Genomic DNA, 19,783 nt, shown 5'->3' on the forward strand with positions numbered 1-19,783 from the left:
TATATTGTAGCTTTCTTCTACTACTTCTTGTTGTTCTTTTTCTTCCATCAAGATCTTCTTCTTCTTCTTGTACAGTCGAACCTCCGTCCAAAACATGAAACATCAGGTCTTGACAAGGAAGGCGTTTTAACTTGAATGGACTTAGATTTACAGAATGATGCTGTGAACAGAAATTTGAGAAATCAAGGTTTGAGAAATCAAGGTCTTACAAAGAGTGAGGTCTGAACTGAATCAGGCGGGCCTCAAAGGGTGGTTTTACTGTAGATGGGACAATCTCTCCACCCCCCCACCCCCACCCCCCCCCCTAAAAATAAAAAAATAAAAAGAAAAAAAAGTTCCTTGTTTTGAAAGCAAATCTGATTTCATGCTGAACGGTTCCACAATAAAACGTTATGCGTTCCTGAGGTTCACAGACAATCAAGAAACAAAAGAACGAACGAATATAAATTTGGCACAGAACTTGATTTCAACTAGACATAGAGACAGCCACAGTCAAGAACCATCATGGCACTCAGAGGTACCCCTCAGCGTTAACTGAACAATTTGACACTTGCTTTTTTTCCTGAAAATCCCTAAGGCGTCGTCAACTCCATGGGACACGTGACAAGGTGTCAGAGGTCGTGCACATAATCTGCTGCACCCAATGCACAGGCAGCCCGGGCACAGTAAAGATATGAAGAGGGTTGTGTTCTCGACACGGGCACTGCTCTGGCTTTTTGTTTTCCCAAGCTTTGAGACGCTGGAAGGAAACAGGTAGTCAAGATGATCTGATAGCATTGTCATCCGCGGCTTCCAGGACGGATTAATAACTTCCACGCTCCACGTCGTTTAGGTCTTTCTCTTTCTCGCCACTACCCCAACATTTAGCACTGTGACGATGCTTACAGATAAAGGGTAGACCCCCCCCAAAAAAAATAAAAAAAAAAAAAATAAAAAATAAAAAATAAAAAATGAAAAAAAAAAGAAAGACGTAGAAAAAGAAAGAGAGAAAAAAAAACCGGGGAAAAAAACAGAGGAAAAATGACAGGAAGGAAGAAAAAGACGCTTCACGCAGATTGATATTATGGCTCAAGGATGGTGCGGAACACACAAAAGAAAGAAACAAGAAGGAGGAATAAAGGAAGAAATAGGGACAATAAGGAGCGGAAGCAAAAGACGCTTCACGGAGATTAATATTATGGCTCAAGGGTGTGGGGTCACGTGGCTTGGCACGTGACTGAGTATTGTTCGTGTGAAGGTCATGACGAAGGTCGCCCCTCTCAGCTGCCCTTTTATGCTGCTTTTGACACTTTCAACAAGATATGATTCACGACTAAAAAAACCCAAAAAACTCCGATTCCCCGTTATGAAAAAAGAGATAACGCTTTAGTTTAAACAATATCTTATTCCAGTAATCATAATACAGTAGTAGTGGGAATGAAAACTATGGAAATTAAGTCAGCTTATATCAATCACGAGATAACGCTTTCCATTTAGCTCATAATTCTTTTAGTCTTGCTTTCAGCTAGATAGTTACACGCAGTGTAGTTTGTGACAGACACCATAACGCTTTCAATTGAGGACATACGTCTTTAATATTGCTTTGAGGTAATTAGTTTAAAGCAGCGAAGTTTACGACAGACACGGCATTGTGTGCTAGCTACAGATTCATATTCTCTTCATTCGAGACCGTTCATGATCGTTCATTTCCTGAGTGAATCCTATACGCTCTTTGATAATCAAACGCTAGTTGAAATCTTTGTGGTGTTTGCTTCGTCAAAGAATCGTGGCGAACTCTTTCCGATAAACGGACATCAGTTAGACTGAGAGAGCAAATTGTTGTTGCACAAGAACACAACTTCCTGTTGGTAGAACAATGACGGCAGCGTAAAATCTGGATTTTAACAGCATTATTATGACATAGCGGTTTTTGATATGAATCTTTCAGTTTTGTAGCATTGCCGTAAATCAAAATTTGATTAAAGTTATAATGATACTTTTTTTTAAAACTATTATTAAAAATACGTTTTGCATAAAAAACAACCCACACAACAATAAACTAAAAGAAGGAAGAAAAGAAAGTAAAAGACAATATAAAGATGAAAAGCTAAATTTAACGAAAATACGAAGGATTTAATTGCAAACTCGTAGGTCCGCTTTTTATGCCACGACCTTTTGGTCTTCCACAGAAGTCCTTATTTAGTACTCAGTCCGTCACTTAAAACTTCAAACTACAAGTTCTCTTGCAACTACAGTAAAATTAGGGAAACTTGCAGAGATTTATAGTCGAAGCCTACGTGTGTAGTAAGGCAAAAATATATATTTTTCGTATTTAAAAAATCTTCCCCGAATATCTCTGATGACGCTCAACAAAGGACAGGGGTTAGTTCGGACAGTGTTTACAGGCTTTTCCCCAAAGAAAACAAAAGACGTCACCAGGGAAGCAGCCTTTTAGGCTGTGTAACAATAAGGTTGGATCGTCTGACAATAAGGTTGGCCGTGTGACAAAAAGGTTGTCGCCTCACTTTCACCTCTTATTCAAGGGAAAGTACAAAAGTGTCGTCTGGTACCGTGGCGACTCGCCGTGTGTTTTCAAGGAGCAAAGGTCACCCAGAGGTGAGGTCGACAAAATATGCAAGAGTGACATTGAAAGTTAACTAAGCGTAACAACTTGAGACAATGCCCCTTGTTGCTGTTTTAGGTCCAAAGATACGGGGTGACCTTGAGAAAAAACAACCACTTCACCTTTTTTTTTAATACCTCGCTTGTTCGTTGCTTAAATCTTTGTTTTGGACATTGTTTTCATTCAAATTCATGTTCGACAAAGCCAAGGAAGCTAGTATATAACAAAGGCTGCTTCTTTGGTGGTAGTGACAGAAAACGTTCCTTGTGTACCCAGCTATTCAAATTGTCCAGTGATGGCGCTAATATTTTTTCAAACTGGTACACATACTTTTATGATGAAAACTATCTAAAAAAAAAGAAAAAAAAAAGAGGTAGGCTGGTCATTGGAACCAGGAAGAGTCCAACTCAGAGTACAGGTTGTGTTGTTTTACCAGCGAAAAAAAACGGTAGTTCTAAAAATCAACCGGTAGGTTATACCGACAGCCAATTATTTTGCGATATTTTCTCATTTTAACCAGTAAAATACCGGTAATTACCGGTTAACACCAAAACTGATTGTCCGGAAGCTGTTATTGTTAACACTTTCTCTGAGCTCATTTCTTGAGAGAAAATCACAAATAAAAACAACGCTGAGATAACTTCCGTGCGAAATTATCATATCAACTCTATTTGACATTCGTCCTTATTAGTGAGAACCACGCACTATCAAGTTGCACGCCGGGAAAAGGGAAGAAACTGACGTAAACTTCCAAAATATTCCAGATAACCATTTCAGTAAGAAATTACCTTGAAGATGTTTAAACATCACGAGGTTATTCAAATGCATAAATATTGCCATTTATTTATTTATTTATTCATTTAAACTTACCAAAAATCCACATTAAACATCACGGGGTTATTCAAAAAACATAAGTATTTCCATTTATTTATTTATTCATTCAAACTTACCAAAAATCTAAATCAAATATCAAGAGGTTATTTAAAAACAAAGTATTTCCATTTATTTATTTATTCATTCAAACTAACCCAATATCACAACGACAGGTTTTATCACCACAAGAAAACAAAAGCCCCAACCGACAGTTGTGCAATGATTAAAGTCTTCACGGTCACGGTTGATTAACCTTTGGCGGTGTTGGCCAACGGTTGCGGACCCCCTGAGCCCTCATCCGTATCCGAACATCAAGCGGAACTAGGGTCCTGCCGTGCGCTGCCGGAGTCATTCAAGCGCAACCAGGTGGAAAATGACGGAGCAGTCAGGCGTGAAGTGTCGTCTGCTGAGCTTCGCGGCCAGGGGGTCCGGTCACGTGCCGGTGATTACTGAGAAGATTGTTTTCGACGTCATTGATGACGACGTTTTGTGTTGTTGTCGTCATACTTGCGGTGTTCCCATTAAGAAACGAAAGAAGAAAGGGAAGTTCGGGGGTCGGATGCTTAGAGAGGGAGTGTCACTAGAAAAAAGATAAATGACGTTGTTGTTGAGTTCTTATTGGTGGAGTGAGGTGAAAGATTGAAAAGAAAGATTGGTTTCAAGATTGTTTTTGACGGCTTTGCTCTGTTTTTCGTCATGGAGTCGGTGCTAATTTTCATAAAGAAGGACAGTTTTTTTGTTCCAGGGAAAGCTGTGAGGATGAAGTAGAGTAGAAAATCTCTTTGTCGGTGAATTCTGATTGGTTGATTGAGGTGAAGGATTGGAAAGAAAAATATACTCTTGTCGGATGTCTTTGTGGTGACAGTAGTAAGGCCATCACTTTGATCTCGAATATCAAATGGTTTTAGTTTGAGGTGGGAGATGCTCGGAAGAAGATATAATTGTCATGGATATTTTGTACTGAAGATACTGTTAGTGTATTCATTTCTTCTATTTGCATACTTAATGACACGAATGAAGGACCCGGATGTCCATATCACACTTGAATTTTGTCGCGCTTTGGATTGGGTCAGCGTACACACATTTTCTCAGTGCAATTGCTGAAAGGACCGGGTTGAAGATAGAGTCCGACACAGGGAGAAAACCCCGGCAAAGCAACAAACGAAAAAGTCAATGATAAACAAACAAACAAACCAACGCGAAACTTTTCAATTGGGCACGCGCAAACCATCACAATCCTCAAAGGCGGGGATGTAGCTCAGTCATGGCGGGGATGTAGCTCAGTCATGGCGGGGATGTAGCTCAGTCATGGCGGGGATGTAGCTCAGTCATGGCGGGGATGTAGCTCAGTCATGGCGGGGGTGTAGCTCAGTCATGGCGGGGATGTAGCTCAGTCATGGCGGGGATGTAGTTCAGTCATGGCGGGGATGTAGCTCAGTCAGGGCGGGGATGTAGCTCAGTCATGGCGGGGATGTAGCTCAGTCATGGCGGGGATGTAGCTCAGTCATGGCGGGGATGTAGCTCAGTCATGGCGGGGATGTAGCTCAGTCATGGCGGGGGTGTAGCTCAGTCATGGCGGGGATGTAGCTCAGTCATGGCGGGGATGTAGCTCAGTCATGGCGGGGATGTAGCTCAGTCATGGCGGGGATGTAGCTCAGTCATGGCGGGGATGTAGCTCAGTCATGGCGGGGATGTAGCTCAGTCATGGCGGGGATGTAGCTCAGTCATGGCGGGGATGTAGCTCAGTCAGGGCGGGGATGTAGCTCAGTCAGGGCGGGGATGTAGCTCAGTCAGGGCGGGGATGTAGCTCAGTCATGGCGGGGATGTAGCTCAGTCAGGGCGGGGATGTAGCTCAGTCAGGGCGGGGATGTAGCTCAGTCGGTAGCGCGCTGGATTTGTATCCAGTTGGCCGCTGTCAGCGTGAGTTCGTCCCCACGTTCGGCGAGAGATTTATTTCTCAGAGTCAACTTTGTGTGCAGACTCTCATCGGTGTCCGAACACCCCCGTGTGTACACGCAAACACAAGACCAAGTGCGCACGAAAAAGATCCTGTAATCCATGTTCGGTGGGTTATAGAAACACGAAAATACCCAGCATGCTTTCCCCGAAAGCGGCGTATGGCTGCCTAAATGGCGGGGTAAAAACGGTCATACACGTAAAATTCCACTCGTGCAAAAAAACACGTAGTGTACGTGGGAGTTTCAGCCCACGAACGCAGAAGAAGAAGACTACCCTCAAAGCCGCTTGTTCTTGAAAGAAAGTACAGGCTTTTCCTGAAACCGGAGCAGGAAAAGACTGGCAAGAATTTTTTCCTAAAAAGGATGCAGAAGATAAAGAAACAAATTCTGTGAGATCGTCTGACAGTTTGCAAAAGGGGAGATGCATTTGGCTTCCGTATTGAGGATTTGGTTAAGCCTTAAAATCGCCCGTGTTCTGGCTTCCAATCGGCTTATCTGTGAGAGTGTAGAGTCTAATAGTGTAACCTGATCGCATTGTCTTCCAACCCACGCTACTTGTTTTAGATTTTTATATTTAGTCAAGTTTTGACTAAATATTTTAACATCGAGGGGGAATCGAAACGAGGGTCGTGGTGTATGTGCGTCTGTCTGTCTGTGTGTGTGTGTGTGTAGAGCGATTCAGACTAAACTACTGGACCGATCTTTATGAAATTTGACATGAGAGTTCCTGGGTATGAAATCCCCGAACGTTTTTTTCATTTTTTTGATAAATATCTTTGATGACGTCATATCCGGCTTTTCGTGAAAGTTGAGGCGGCACTGTCACGCCCTCATTTTTCAACCAAATTGGTTGAAATTTTGGGCAAGTAATCTTCGACGAAGCCCGGACTTCGGTATTGCATTTCAGCTTGGTGGCTTAAAAATTAATTAATGACTTTGGTCATTAAAAATCTGAAAATTGTAAAAAAAAATAAAAATTTTCAAAACGATCCAAATTTACGTTTATCTTATTCTCCATCATTTGCTGATTCCAAAAACATATAAATATGTTATATTCGGATTAAAAACAAGCTCTGAAAATTAAATATATAAAAATTATTATCAAAATTAAATTGTCCAAATCAATTTAAAAACACTTTCATCTTATTCCTTGTCGGTTCCTGATTCCAAAAACATATAGATATGATATGTTTGGATTAAAAACACGCTCAGAAAGTTAAAACAAAGAGAGGTACAGAAAAGCGTGCTATCCTTCTTAGCGCAACTACTACCCCGCTCTTCTTGTCAATTTCACTGCCTTTGCCATGAGCGGTGGACTGACGATGCTACGAGTATACGGTCTTGCTGAAAAATGGCAGCTACTTGACTAAATATTGTATTTTCGCCTTACGCGACTTGTTTCTTTCTCCAGGGGGAGGTGTGTCCTTCTCACACACCCCTTTACTTTCTTATTAATGCAGAGTGGTAAGGTTTCACTCTGTCTGTTTCTCTGTTTCTCTGTTTGTCTGTCTGTCTGTCTGTCTCTTTTGACTTGTATCTCTGGTTCGTTCAGGTTTTTTGTTGTTTTCTTCTATCGTTCAGCTTTCTTGTCCTGTCAGTGTTATTGCACATGCCGTGTATGCCATGGTATACGTATTCGTATGAACTAGCGCAAAATTGTCTCTTTGCCGTTTGATAAAACTTTTCCATCATCATCATCATCATCATCATCATCATCATCATCATCATCATCATCATCATCATCGTCGTCGTCGTCGTCATCATCATCATCATCATCATCATCATCATCATCATCATCATCATCATCATCATCATCATCATCGTCGTCGTCGTCGTCGTCGTTCTCTCTGTCTCTGTACTCCCTCGTTGTTTTATGACCGTACAGATTTAAGGCCTTAATTCTCCAAAGCCCTATGTTTGGATTTTTGACCCTTTGTGCCAAGGATATGTCTATCTCTCTCTGAGAGTAAAGTTTCCATAACTCGATACTCACTTGTCATCTTTCTGTCTGTTTCATGTGACGCTGTCATCTATCGACGGATTCAGGTAAGAAAAGTATTTGTTTCCCTGTCTATCTTTTTGTCTGTCTGTCTGTCTGTCTGTCTGTCTGCCTGTCTGTCTGTCTGTCTGACTGTCTGTTTGGGCTATAATTATGTTTATCTATCGGTTATACTCTCTCTCTCTTTTCTCTCTCTCTCTTTTCTCTCTCTCTCTCTCTCTCTCTCTCTCTCTCTCTCTCTTTCAATCTCACTCTCTCAATCTGTCTCTCTCTCTCTCTCTCAATCTGTCTCTCTCTCTCAATCTTTGTCTCTCTCTCTCAATCTATCTCTCTCTCTCTCTCTCTCTCTCTCTCTCTCTCTCTCGATCTCTCTCTCGATCTCGATCTCTCTCTCTCTCTTTCTTTCTCTCTCTCTCTCTCTCTCTCTCTCTCTCTCTCTCTCTCTCGATCTCTCTCTCGATCTCGATCTCTCTCTCTCTCTCTCTCTCTCTCTCTCTCTCTCTCTCTCTCTCTCTCTCTCTCTGTGCCTCAGCCGTGCCCCTGGCTACCCCCGCCCCCTCTCCCTCCCCCCTCCCCCCTCCCCCCTCCCCCCCTCCCCCTCCCCAGCCTCCGTGTTCTCTCTCATCTTTCGCCCCAAGTTGTGTTTTGTCGTGGCGTCGTTTCTTTCTTAGCCAGAGAAAAGAGCAGGTGTGAACAGGAACCCCAGGGCTTTGGCTTTGATGGCGGGGGACGAGAAGACTAATTACTCTAATTACAGACCTGGCCGAAAGATTAGACAGCGATGTACTCGGGTGGAGGCTCCTTAGGGTGGAAAACAGGACTTAGGCGTGGCGGATTAGTCGTGCAATAAACAAGGGGTTTGAACGCGCAAACAACATGGGTTGTCATCGTACTAAGCGCTTTGCCGCCTTGGACGAACAACCTGGACTGGCTGTCTGTTTGTCAGTCTCTGTCTGTTTGTCAGTCTCTGTCTGTCTCTCTGTTTTTTGTTTGTTTGTTTTGGTTATTTTCATAGAAAGGTAAGGGTTTATTTAAATTTTTATTTTTTGTCTTCCGTGTATTATCATCATAGGTGACTGTTCAAAAATACAGATTTCACTAATCTCAGTGAGTTTACAACCACCCTTTATTCTTGAAGATAAAGATTATACGTACTTTGCACAGAACCAATCCACGCAACAAATAGCATATTTAAAAAAAAACCGAACAAACAAACGATAAAAAAACAAAAAAAAAAACAATAAGGAATACATAAAACGATGGCACGGAGCAAATAAAACAGTTTTGAAATATTTCAATTTCTTACTTATTTATAACAGATGCATGATATTGATAAGTAAATTCTCATAAGGCTTTCAGCCTAGACTGTAATCCACAAACTTCGTTTTTTACATAGAGGGGGGAATCGATACGAGGGTCCACGTTCGGCGAGAGATTTATTTCTCAGAGTCAACTTTGTGTGCAGACTCTCCTCGGTGTCCGAACACCCCCGTGTGTACACGCAAGCACAAGACCAAGTGCGCACGAAAAAGATCCTGTAATCCATGTCAGAATTCGGTGGCCGGGTTATAGAAACACGAAAATACCCAGCATGCTTCCTCCTCCGGTCATACACGTAAAATTCCACTCGTGCAAAAAACAAGAGTGTACGTGGAAGTTTCAGCCCACGATCGCAGAAGAAGAAGAGACGAGGGTCGTGGTATATATGTGTGTGTGAGTGTGTGTGAGTGTTCGGTGTATGTGTGTGTGTGTGTCAGTGTGTCACAGTGTGTGTGTGTGTGTGTGTGTGTGTGTGTGTGTGTGTGTGTCAGTGTGTGTGTGTGTGCGTGTGTGTGTGTGTAGAGCAATTCAGAGTAAACTACTGGACAGATCTTTATGACATTTTTCATGAGAGTTCCTGGGCATGATAACCCCAGACTTTATTTTTCATTTTTTCGATAAATGTCTTTGATGACGTCATATCCGGTATTTTGTAAAAGTTGAGGCGGCACTGTCACACTTTGGCAAAGCAATCTTCGACGAAGGCCGGACTTTGGTATTGCATTTCAGCTTGGAGGCTTAAAAATTAATTAATGACTTTGGTCATTAAAAATCTGAAAATTGTCATTAATTTCTTTTTAATAAAACGATCCAAAATTACGTTTATCGTATTCTTCATCATTTTCTGATTCCAAAAACATATAAATATGTTATATTCCTATTAAAAACAAGCTCTGAAAATTACAAATATACAAATTACGATTAAAACTAAATTTCCGAAATCGATTTAAAAACAATTTCATCTTATTCCTTGTCCGTTTCTGATTCCAAAAACATATATAGATATGATATGTTTGGATTAAAAACACGTTCAGAGAGTTAAAAAGAATAGAGATATAGAAAAGTGTGCTATCCTCCTCAGCGCAACCGCTACCGCGCTTTTCTGGATTGTTAATTTCACTGCCTTTGCCACGAGCGGTGGACAGATAATGCTACGAGTGTACGGTCTTGCAGAAAAAAATGCATGCGTTCAGTTTCATTCTGTGAGTTCGACTGAGCTTGACTAAATGTTGTATTTTCGCCTTACGCGATTTGTTTTAATTTGTTATCGAGCTCCTGAACATTCTGACCAAAACAGAACGGAGCGAAATAATAATAATAATAATAATAAATGAGCATTTATATAGCGCAACATCATAACTTTACAATTATGCTCTTTGCGCTTGACACATTTAAAATTAAAACACAGTTATACAAGCATTTACATCTACATTCATAGTCAACAACGCTTAATTAAAAGCATACACCATCAAAGATACATTACAAAAGATTCTTCCACTAACTAAATAATAAAAACATGAATAAAATAGGTGGTGAAAAAAAATATCACTAAAACAACAAATAACACTACATGTAGCCTACTGATGGACTGAGAAAACAAAATCAGGGGTTGTATTTCCTGAAGAGGTGCGTTTTAAGTGCTCGTTTGAATGCTTGGTGGTGACTGAGAGTGGCGGATGTGAAAGGGGAGAGAATTCCTTTGTGTGGGTGCGCAGAAAGTAAAAGTGCGTTGTCCGTATGTTTTGGTTTTGGTGTGTGGAATGGTAAGGATGCGACAGTCAGAAGAGGCAGAAAGTGTCTATTCTGCGGACAATTTCACATTCCATGTGTGTCATTGTGAGCGAGAAATACAATACCCCGCGTAATTCGCACGGTTCGATATCTCCCACTCTGAAAAACTCTTGACAGAAACAGGATTAAACTTGAGCAGCAATGGGGCTCTGTTTTCTCTCCACTCTACAGCGGTTTGGCAAACACGAGGAGGGTTTGATCACCACGGAGCGTAGAAATCCTACCGGAATATTTCCGTCTGGGCTCCTATTTGCACAGATTGCGCGGTGCTAATTGAAATTCGATTTTGTGCAACTTGGTCCCCTCTCCCTTATCAGCTGCGAGCGTCATCGAAGCGTGAGTAGCTTTTCACCTGTGTGGCCGTGTGCAGCGAAGCGAGGAATCGGTTTGTTTGTCGGCGTGTTCCCTTCTGTTGCTCCTCGCATTCTGTGCACGCGCTATTGTCAAGCGAACCAAAGGTGAACGGATACATTAGAACCCCCCCCCCCCCCTCGTAAGACCCCCTTATTTAAGACTACCTCCGTTATAGTTCTAGGCTTTTTCTGACGTTTTGTAAAAACTTTTGCAAATTTAACTCCATTTTAAGACTCCTTCCCGATCCCTTTAAAGGCAAATTTTCTGAAATTGTTGAAGGTCGTAAGAGAGAGGTGCCACTGTTCTGGCTTGATCCGATAGCCTTTCTCTGTGGCTTGATCCGATAGCCTTTCTCTGTGGCTTGATCTGATAGCCTTTCTCTGTGGCTCTTTTGGTTCGCTTGTGTGGAACTCTCGTCCCGTCTGTTCCCACTTGTGTGCTGAACAGCGCTCTGTGGTTTATGGGTTGGGGAGGTCGTGATTTGTAAATCTTCGTAGTTCGTACAATTTTGCCTTTCCTGTTGTGCGGAAGTTGGAATTTCAAGTGTGGTTTCCAGGCACATGTTCCCTTTTCATGCCTCGCTGAATCTCTTTCTGTTTTATGTTTGCGCTTATTGGAATATTCATAATAATTCCTCTAATCATTGTTCAGAGCCACAGGCGAATAAAATACAACAGGCAGGATTGAGTTTAGATGAAGATTATGAACTGAAGATTCTTTCGGAGATATTTGTGCTTGCCTTTGGTGAAACCTTTGTGCCAAACTTGCTCATGATTACCAGTTCACGGTTGCTTTGTTTTAGCCCGACAGTGTATTAGGCCCAACATGTAATTTACCTGTTACTGTGTATGGGTGTTTAAATGTTCATCTTCATGTAGTTTAGGTTTGTTTAAACCATGCCTTAGCTTGTTCTTATCTGAGCTACTTTATTTTAGTTTTTTTCTCTCTCTTTACCTGGGCTTGCTAGCACCAACATATGTCCTTGACCTTGAATTACATTGACCTTGTCGCACAGAATGACCTCTTCTGACCTCACGACTGTCAACATTTGCCCCTATCCTTGATCCTGCCAGTGTGCCCGATTTTTCATTATCGCTCCAAACTAACCAAGCAAGCAATCGAACAGAAGTGTCCATCTCTCCCCCTTGAGGATGTCACTCAGGTGGGAATCAAGGTGTGCGAGCGAGGGAGGGGGCTGAGCGTGTTTACACAAATCGGATCATCATCGGAGAAGGCTTGGGTTCTTCTCGCTCTCAAGCCGGACTCGCCACGATGTTTATTGTCTCTTCAGCTTTGATTACAGGCAGTGGTGGTAGGGGGAGGATGGTGGGGAGAGAGAGGGGTAGGGAGAACTCGAACTCGAAAACTTTATTACCGAGGGATGAGAGAGAGAGAGGGGGGTAGGGAGAGAGAGAGAGAGAGAGAGAGAGAGAGAGAGAGAGAGAGAGAGAGAGAGAGAGAACGAACGAACGAACGAACGAACGAACCAACTTTATTTTTCGAGGGTAATGGAGTAGATACAGCAAAGATCTTTTTTCATCCAGCCCTCGCCCAAGAGGGAATTAACTAACCAGTGCATAATATTAAAGCAGAAGAAGAAGCAAAGCAAAAACATAAAAACATGGTTATTAAATCAGACAAAGAGGAAAAAAAAATGTTCATAGCATACATGGTCATTGGTAATGGTATACATTAAAACACACACTTTGACACACACGGTCACATGCACACAGACACACACAGACATACATGCACATACAGACACACACGCACACAGACACACGCACACACACATACACACACACACACACACACACACACACACACGCACGCACGCACACACACACACACACACACACACACACACACACACATGTACACATTGTACACATAATCATTAAAAAAAAAACTTAACTGAAATGAAATGATTATACAAGTAGATCTTCATGTACTTATCTAACAGCAGTACCTGATCGAGGCATTAAGTGCCACACGACGATGAAAGCATATACAAAAAAGTATGTCTTCTAAAACTGGCAACAGAAAGTGGCTGTCTGAGAGAGACTGGTAAACCATTCCACAGAAATGGACCTGAATATGCCAGACTAGTTTTATACAAGTCAATTCTAGGGAGGGGAACATTTAGTTTCTTCGTGCGGCTTGATGAAGTCTCAGTTAATAATATTCTTTTAGTTAAATAGTCTGGTACACGTCCAAGAACTATTTTATGCATAAACCTTGCCTTGTTAAACGCTAGTCTGGATGAAAGTGGAAGAATTTCAGCTTTTTTGTAGTCATGATTAGAGAGGGTGCTGTTTTTCAGCAGAACAACTTTTACTCCGCGTCTGTGCAAAGATTTTAGGGGTCTTAAAGCTGCATCACTTGCAGAATCCCAAAGGGTTGATGCATAGTCTATTCCAGACTGCACATGCGCTTGAAAAAATGTTCTGCGCGCATCAAAATTTAGAAAATGTTTAATCTTTGCAGACTGATGAACTTTTTTTGCTGTAGATTTACATAAGTTACTTACATGAGGGCCCCATGTTAGATTGTTGTCAATAGTTACACCCAAAATTTTGTGTTCACTAACCTCGTTTATCAGCTGACTATCAACAGAAATGCACTTCTTTGGTTCCGACATGACTTGTCGTTTTTGACGCGTAGTAATTAGCATATACTTTGTTTTTTCTGGATTGAGAGACATGTGGTTTAAATGCGTCCATTCTACAGCATCATCGACACACTTCTGAAGCGTGTCGACTACCGAAGTAATATCATCACCTGAGGTATGAATAGTAGTATCATCAGCTAGCATATCACACTGTCCAGAGGATATGTGTAATGGTAAGTCATTGATGTAGACAGAAAATAATAAAGGTCCGAGGACCGAGCCTTGTGGGACCCCATATAAAATTGGCATTGCTTCAGAGCTCGAACTGTTAAAGGTAACTTTTTGTGTTCTTCCCGACAAAAAAGAGGCTATAAAAGTCTGTGTGGGCTGTGGTAGTCTATAAACGGAAAGTTTCCGCAAAAGGAGGGCGTGATCAATAACATCAAATGCCTTTGCAAAGTCCATAAACAGTGCTCCACATAACTTATTAGAGTTGATTTTTGATAACCAAGAGTCCACCAGTTCTGTCAGTGCCGTATGGCACGAGTGTTTAGGTCTAAAACCAGACTGAGTTTCATGAAACAAATTGTTTGATGTAAAGTATATCATAATATGAGAGAGAGAGAGAGAGAGAGAGAGAGAAAGACAGACAGACAGACAGACAGACAGACAGACAGACAGACAGACAGTCAGTCAGACAGTCACAGAGAGAGAAGAGGAGGAGATATGAGGACCGAGAGAGGGAAAAGGGCAGAGAAAGAGAGAAGACCATTCTTTATTTAACGATATTTAACGAGCGAAGAGGGGGAAGGAGACAGATAATTACAGACACAGAGAATTTGAGATGTTGGTGAAAGAAAGACAAGAAGAAGGGATTGAAGGCATTGAGGGGGAGGGGGGGGGGGGGCAGCAAAGGTGATGAGGGGGCTAAGAAGTCTTAAAGTGTGTCTAAACCCTGCAAGTACAGGTTTGAGTGTGTGTAGAGGGGTTCCAGTTACGACATTTTTCTGCACTTTAACCGCTTTGCGCTCAGCCGTTCGCCAACTGGCATGCGTACTAAATTTGCTCATCCGGACTTTGCCGAGAAAACCCGAGAACTCCCGACGCGCCAACCAAGTGCCTGTGACGTAGACATGGGAAGAGAGCACAATGGACGACAGTCAGTCGTGGAGCACAAAACGTGGTGAACCACAATCGTGTTGTACCATATATGTTTGAACCTCGGGCACGAGAAAATGAAAGGAACGTGGAGGAAAATCATCTTTCTGACAATCGCCTTGGGAACACAGACTGGTGAGTAACGAAGTCACGTTTTATTTTGGGTACAAGCAACCGAGAAAAGGACATTCTGACAGGATGTGTCAAGCTTGGAGTCTAGATCTAGATCTGAACTGTGACATGAGTACCGTTTGTGTGGGTGTTTCTGCACTAGGCTATGCTAACTTGGTTTTTCAGTCTGTCTCCAGAGCTAGTGTCTATTTTGGACATGACCTGGTTATATGCAAGAAATTCACTAGGCCTCCAGAATGAACATTTTATAGAAGCAAACTCACGAAGATCGACACGCACGAGCTTTTGACGAAGGCGAATCTGGCAGTCCCTAGTGTTTACATTTTGAGTTGGCAAGTTACATTTTTAGAACTAATGTTATTATTTCTTTCTGATGAAATCTAAGAATACTTCCAACATGTGTGCATTCGCAACACTCGGCGGAAGGATAGAAACGAGTGAAGATTGTTTGTGATACTTTCAGGTCTGAATGTGCCAACTGTGTGGAGATGGAGAAAGGCAACTGCTGCACAGAGTCTACTAAAATTATGAAGAAGCTGAACTGTCCCAGGCAGGTATGTATTACTTTTTACTTGGCATTAGTTAAATTACTTTTTTTTCAATGAAAAGAGCAAAGGAAAAGTGTGACTATTTTGCAACATGAACATAGATGCAGAGGTTATTCATTACTATAAATAGTCTGTAAAGCCTTAACTTCATAATGTCTGTTAGAAGTTTAGTTCTTACACTGCTCCCATGGGGTCGCCTTCACGCGGCGGGAGTGTTTCCACTAAGCTTCCCCACCCCTTTACTTCTCTTCTTTTGTCTTATTTCTGCCTTACCAGTCCTTTCACCTATATTTCCTTCCAAGAAAACTCTCCCTACTATTCCCTGCAGTTTTCCGATTCCTTTCTTGTTGTCTTATTTCTACCTGACTGGATCCATCACCTTTATTTCACTTACCAAAAGTCTTCTTTTCCACATCCTTATTTCTCTGCCCCCCGCATGTCGTAAGAGGCGACTAGCGGATTCTGTTTCTCCTTTTACCCTTGTTAAGTGTTTCTTGTATAGAATATAGTCAATGTTTGTAAAGATTTTAGTCAAGCAGTACGTAAGAAATGTTAAGTCCTTTGTACTGGAAACTTGCATTCTCCCAGTAAGGTCATATATTGTACTACGTTGCAAGCCCCTGGAACAATTTTTTGATTCGTGCTTTTGTGAACAAGAAACAATTAACAAGTGGCTCTATCCCATCTCCCCCCTTTCCCCTATCCCATCTCCCCCCTTTCCCCGTCGCGATATAACCTTGAATGGTTGAAAACGACGTTAAACACCAAATAAAGAAAGACAGAAGTTCTCACACTAATTTCATAGTTAACCATAAGTTATAACAATACTGTTATGTTTGCAGACCTCCCGAAAAAATTGGCATTACATGCATCAAGCAGCTCCCATAATTTGAAAGCGTCTGCCTAAACACGGATATGCTGGAGACGGCATATTACCAGTACCGGGAGGAGCATGGGTTTTTACAGGCTACTCTTAAGGAGTAAGTGACACACCTATCTTTCTTTACCAAGCATGTGCTTGTCACATCATCGTGATGTGTTGGCTGATACTTCTAGGTCTGTTCCACATGACAAATGTACCCCGTACACCCATCCATTCACACACCTGAAGAAGAAGGTGACAGAAGATTTTTTTTTAATTTGCAGGTTTAAAGCAATCCTTGTTTTTCATGTCTTAAAAACTTTTTCTTCTCACAAAGTTGAAAGTTGGTCCATTAAAAAAACCCATTAAATTAAAAGATAAGACATACAAGTGCACACATAGTATTTCCTCTTCTTGTCCATCACGCGTCTATATTGTGATGTGTTTGACAATGACATGGTATGATGCATATAATATATTATATACAAACCAGTAAATATTATTTTGTTATCCTCGGATCTCTCCACACTGAAGTCCAGAAGTGAATAATAGATTCATAGTTTATACACTTTGTGTGAAACAAGATTAACATAATGCTGGAAAGAAACACATTTTGGAAAGTACATTTTAAACATAAATAACTAGGTAAAATGAAAGATTTACATGGATCTTGTCATACTGTCACACACACACACACACACACACACACACACACACACACACACACACACACACACACACACACAGCCAGCCAGCCAGCCATGTAACAAGCCATTCTATCAATTCACAAAAAATAAGTGTTCTTCCCCCCACTTTCCACACCTTTTGTAGGAACACCCTGCCGGACTATGCAACACACACTTATGTCACAGATTTTGTGATTATTTTTCAGGAAGTACCGCTACATAGGATTCTGACAGCTTGTGAGGTGGTGCCATGGTGTGCTAGGGAGGAAAATCAGGATACCTTTACCTTCATGTGGAGTACGGGCCATCAGATATGCATTTCCGTCTGATGTACTACAGAGGTTTTGAGTGGTCTGAGCTTGAATGAAAATGGTAACATGAAAATGTATTTATAATCTAATGCATCACTTATGAAATAAAAGAGTAAAATCTGTAATTCCTTGCAAGTGCATTTTGTTCAGTATTGTCATTGGTGTCGACATCAGCGGGGAAAAGTGGGATCAGTTTGGTTATCTTGTACTGTATGGTGCTGCAGCTTCTTATCGGGGGGGGGGGGGGGGGGGGGGGGGGGGGGGGGGGGGGGGGGGGGGGGGTGATATGCAGCGGCCCAAAAGTCAGGTTTGTCACAAAATTCCTCTGGGAAGGAAGCTTCAAAGGCACCTGGATCCTTTGTCAGCTTCTCAAACAGACTTGAAGCAATCTTGACACGTGACCTGTAAATGTAACAGTGGATAGCTCAGGATGAGATAATCGTGAAACGGCATTATTAGCACGGAACCAAGTACAGCTTTTATGCTTGCAAAAATGCATTTTAGGAAGAATGCTGCAGTTCTAGCGAATACCCAACTGAACAAAATTAAATGTAATATTTCTCTCTCTGTCTTTTCCCTCTTCAGTTGTGTGTGTGTTTGGGTAAATTGCCAGAATTCTGGAGTATAAGAAAAGAAGAGGATTTTCATTTGTGTGTGTGTCTGCTAAAAACCAGCAGTCAGTAATTACCCTGCATGTAACTTACCATAAGCTCGTGGCCCTTTGCACTTCCTCACACTGTCTTTTGCACTTCCTCACACTGTACTCTCCTTTCTTTCCTTTTGGGAATGTGATGGACAACGTCGGATTTCCTTCTTCATCAAGCGCATCACCCCTGTCCCCATTTTCATTGTAATGCAGAGTGGCAAGGAACAGCCTGAAAACAGGATACAAATTTAAATGCACTGAATTAATGACTCTCACTCTCAGTCATAATTCCACGCTTTACTAAATACTATTAGACAGATACCTCATTCAAAATCACTCTGCCCCCCCCCCCCCCCCCCCCCCCTCCATGTAGATCTTATCCAAAAAAAAAGCATAACTGAATGTGCAAATTGTAATATTGTTTGTTCATCTATTAGTTGCCTCCCTTCAAATTTATTTTTGAACAATTCCGAGAATACAATTTTAACTATAACTCAATGTCATACATAAAACAAGGAAGATAAATTGTGTAGAGATCTCAATTCCTTATTTTCAATTTTTTTTTTAAAGGATATCACTATGCAATGTCATTAACAATTGCATCAAAATTATCTCCCTTGATCTCTCTTGCACAAGACATTTGTTTCAACTACATGTACATGTATTTGTTTGTTAGATTTGGGAGATTTTACAGGAATGAATCTAACAATCAATGACCTAGATATTTCTACATTGTAAAAAAAAATCTGCTGGAGGTATGATGTGTGTTTATGTGTGTTTTGAGTGTGATTGTGTGTGTGTGTATATGTGAATGTGACTGTTTGCGTGTGAATGTGTGTGTGTGTTTGTCCGTCCGTCTATGTGTCAATCTGGATCAAAGTGTATGTGCATGTCTATGCGTATGTGTGGTGTATGTGTCTGTCCGTCTGTCTCTGTGGTTCTGGATCAAAGAAAGTGTATATGCATGTCTATGGGTGTGGTTGTCTGTGTCTGTGTGTTTGTGTGTGTCTTTCTGTGTGTATCTCTTCGTTATTATTTTATTGGCAAGACAGAGAGAGAAATCAGAAATCAGAATTTTTGAGAGTCTCAGTCTCCCTCCTACACATATTCACACGGACACACATACCTTACATAAACGATGGAGATGCAACGCACTACGTCTGCCGTTAAATTTAATCATGCACCGCCAACAGAAACATAACGATCACTTGCCTTCATCACTTTTCTTTTCCGTCGACTTCGAGTCTTTCTCCGGTTCGACACTTCTTCGTCAGCCGTCTCAACTGTCTTTTATGCAGCATTCAAATTCTTCTTCACATTGATAAACGTTAGTGGGATCCCTGACGGGACAGAATCCTCCAACAACCTCCGACTCGGACGATAACCGAGTTCGGATTCGAACAAGGGAGCTGTGAACTGTTCTGCAAATGCATCATCTGCAAAATGGTGTCCACTCGTTGGTTGTGAATAAACTGTTTCCACAAAGTCAATCCAAGCTTTCCTTCTGTGAAAGACTTGAGGGAACCCGTGAGTAAGCTTACTTATTCCCGGCATGTTTGCATGGATAGTATTGCAACCGTAAACGACGCAGAAACGATCTACTCATGCTGACTCGTGTTTGCAGAAAGTTAGATCTAGATCCATGGAGAGGGCGCTGCTTCCGCTCCCACTCCCATTCCCATCTCTACGTCATCTGCCGACGTTTCTATTTTTAGCATCATCGTCTTGTTTCAGCTGAAGGCTGGCAGGTGCGAGCTTTTACGGACTTTTCCCACTCGCTGCGTCTGCTCCTCGCATCTTCGGGCCTTTGAAGGGGTGGGAATGGAATGCATCTGGGTGTATGTTTGCGTTGGTAATAAGGGTTTTGGGTTGAAAAATGGGGTTTAGATACACTTTAACCACACCTATTTTTTTTGGCCTAAATTTGAGTTG

General features: G+C 41.7%; 1 protein-coding gene and 1 long non-coding RNA gene across 5 annotated transcripts in view; both read left to right on the plus strand.

The window, feature by feature from the left end:
- The window catches only part of LOC138947829 (zinc finger protein 1-like), a 133,482-nt gene that overhangs the window by 75,021 nt on the left and 38,678 nt on the right, over window positions 1-19,783 (plus strand). The window lies entirely within an intron of this gene.
- Window positions 14,439-17,330, plus strand: LOC138947828 (uncharacterized). 2 transcript variants are annotated; one of them, XR_011449833.1, is made up of 4 exons: window positions 14,439-14,801; window positions 15,262-15,352; window positions 16,189-16,326; window positions 17,101-17,330. It is a non-coding gene; the product is annotated as an uncharacterized lncRNA (long non-coding RNA). The 2 variants fall into 2 exon arrangements; XR_011449832.1 differs by lacking the exon at window positions 14,439-14,801 and having other exon boundaries at window positions 14,952-15,352.

This window comes from Littorina saxatilis, linkage group LG14 (genome assembly GCF_037325665.1).
Source record: "Littorina saxatilis isolate snail1 linkage group LG14, US_GU_Lsax_2.0, whole genome shotgun sequence".
In the NCBI taxonomy this organism is placed as follows: domain Eukaryota; kingdom Metazoa; phylum Mollusca; class Gastropoda; order Littorinimorpha; family Littorinidae; genus Littorina; species Littorina saxatilis.